Below are 3,057 nucleotides of genomic sequence, written 5' to 3'. Positions count from 1 at the left end.
TGTCTGGATACACGGAATAATCCTTCTTTCACAGAGGAGCTACTGGAGGCTTTCGTGTGATCAGTGCCCAACACAGTCTCTTTTATGCAGCAGGTGCTTCTAGAATACTTGTTGAATGTATGAATAACTGATTAATCACAACCGATGCTTCGGAAGTGCTTTCAAGTTTGCAAAGTGGTATATGTGCATGCAAGACTGGTCAGTCAGCTCAAGGACTACCATATCATGAGAAGACTTGTCCACACTGCTCTCACCCTCCACTTCTGGCTCAGTGTCCTGTTTGAATTCCACAGTGTCCTACTCCCCATGTGCACTGGCTGCCTGGCCCGCCTCATCCCCCCTTTCAGCTCTCCCTTACTTTTGTCTTCCTCTTTTATTATGTAAGCTCCGTGTGAATAGGAATTGTCTTATTTTCTGCTTTTTTATACAGTCCCTGCACAGTGCCTGGCACACAATAAGTACTTAATACATGCTACAGCTCCTCCTCCTTTTCTTCTTCTTCTTCTTCTTCTTCTTCTTCTTCTTCTTCTTCTTCTTCTTCTTCTTCTTCTTCTTCTTCTTCTTCTCCTCCTCCTCCTCCTCCTCCTCCTCCTCCTCTTCCTCCTCCTCCTCCATCTTCTTCTTCTTCTTCTTCTTCTTCTTCTTCTTCTTCTTCTTCTTCTTCTTCTTCTTCTTCTTCTTCTTCTTCTTCTTCTCCTCCTCCTCCTCCTCCTCCTCCTCCTCCTCCTCCTCCTCCATCTTCTTCTTCTTCTTCGTCTTCTTCTTCTTCTTCTTCTTCTTCTTCTTCTTCTTCTTCTTCTTCTTCTTCTCCTCCTCCTCCTCTTCCTCCTCCTCCTCCATCTTCTTCTTCTTCTTCTTCTTCTTCTTCTTCTTCTTCTTCTTCTTCTTCTTCTTCTTCTTCTTCTTCTTCTTCTTCTTCTTCTTCTTCTTCTTCTCTTCTCCTCCTCCTCCTCCTCCTCCTCCTCTTCCTCCCCCCCCCCCACGCTACCGCCACCACAGAGCAGGGACTGTCTTTTGTCTTTCTTTGTTTCCCTAGTGGTGCCTGGCTTATAGTAGGCATTTAATAAATGCTTGTTGACTTTAACCCACTCTTTACGTTTTCTCCATCAAACTTCATCCAGTCTCTGAAGCAGGTCCTCTAGGGATGAGTGCCCAGAGGGGGTCACCCTCAATCTGTCTGCCAGCTTCCTTTTTAGAGGGAGAAATCTCTTTCCTTTTAGAAGCAAACATTCGTCTCCTGGACTTTTACAGGAAGGCCCACCATTTTCTTCCCCCAAATCCCTTTAAAAATCCACTGTTTTAGGTGACACCCTCTGCTGATGAGAGAAGACCTGAGACCTAGTAAAATCTGGAAAGTGGGTTGCTACATATTCCATGTTTTTCACCAGATCGGCAGTGCCTTCAGAAGGACTTTGTACATTAGCCAGAGTTCCGTGGGCCGCAGGACATGTCTCCCCAGTCTGCAGGGGACCTCGGAGGTCACCCAGATAAATGCACTCATTTTACAGATGAGGAAACTGGGACTCAGTGATGCTTGTGACTCCCCCCAGGCCATACAATCACCGGATTATGGTTCCCCAGCCGGAAAGACCCTCCACAGCCATCTTGTCCAACTCCCTCATTTTATAGATCAGGAGCTAGGAAGGAATCTAGGAACATTGTGACTTGTCAAAGGTCACACAGATCATGAGAGTCAGAGCCAGGATTGGGACCCGGGATGTCCTCTGATCACTCGCCCAGCTTAGAAATCAATCAGTGTAGCCCTCTCTTACAGGCCAGGGAGCTGAGGCCCAGAGGAATTCAATGCCTTGCTCAAGTCTGGTGGCTAGTAAGTGGCAGACCCAGGATCTGAACCCGGGTACTTGGGCTCCCAATCTGGTCCTCTTCCCCGGGCATCATGCTGCTGGACCTTGTCATCGGCACTCCTTCCAGCATCATCCATCCCACACTTCCCAAAGTGAAGCCAAATGCTTTAAAATGCGCTCCCCTTCAGGCCTCTGCAGCGAGCCCCCATCTTGGCCACTCTTCCCAGTGGAGTAGGAGGCCTCTTCCTTTTTTTCTCCCTAAGTTAAAAACAATAAAGCACCTACTAAAGAGCATTTCTCCCATTTCTCGCTGTGGTTAATTGAAGTCATAGGAAAGTAAAAATACTTTTCAATTGAATAGCCTTTAAGATTAATTTAGAAACAGCAGAAACCACCTTGAGATACTATATTTACTCCTAATTTCTAGGACGACAGCAGTGGGGGCTGCAGAGCAAAACTTGAAAATAATCACTTATAAAGTTTAAGTGAATTTAATTAGATGGCTTAAAATGAAAAAAAAAAAACTACTAAATTATAAGCCAGCGTCTACATGATTAATTATATTTACACTCTGCCTACAGACTCAGAATAAGACCAATCCCTACCAGGCTCTCCTTCTGAATTTATAGAGGCTTGGTGCAGCTAGCAAAGGGCTTCTGGGTAGTGGTGAAATGGAGACCTGGTATTTGCAAGCAAACCAACTAGCATTTTGAGTTCCAGTGGCAATGCTCTCCTTCTGCCACCCAGCCCCTAAAATGCTTCTCATAGGGTAGCAAGAGCAGGAAGGGGAAGAGGAGAAAAGGATGGGCAGCTAAGGTGAGGGATATAGGATAGGAGGTGGGCCTAGGGACTGGCCCTTTTGATTCCAATAGTAGAGGGAATTCCTAGGTGAGGAAACTCCTTCTACCAATGCAAGTCAGCATCTTGTCTTCTCCTTATAGTCTTAGAGAATTGCCCAGAACATAGAGATCAAGTGACTTGTCCAGGGTCACAAGTATGTGTCAGAGGTGGGACTGACCCTAGGCCTTCCTGGCTTTTAGGTTGGCCCTCTATTCACTGGGCTCTGCTGCCTTTCTCAGAGGGAAGCATATGAATTAATAGACAACTTAGAACCTTGCGAAGAGCTCTAGTTTTCTCTGTCCACTAAGGCAGATCCCATCCCACGAGCTCCCATAGGCCCAGAAACTGACCACTTGGTGGGCAAACTGGTGATAGGCCTCTCCCAACTTAGCTGGTCTGGGCTTTGGACAAC

Source organism: Trichosurus vulpecula, chromosome 9, assembly GCF_011100635.1.
Source record: "Trichosurus vulpecula isolate mTriVul1 chromosome 9, mTriVul1.pri, whole genome shotgun sequence".
Taxonomy (NCBI): domain Eukaryota; kingdom Metazoa; phylum Chordata; class Mammalia; order Diprotodontia; family Phalangeridae; genus Trichosurus; species Trichosurus vulpecula.
This window is presented reverse-complemented; position numbering follows the sequence as displayed.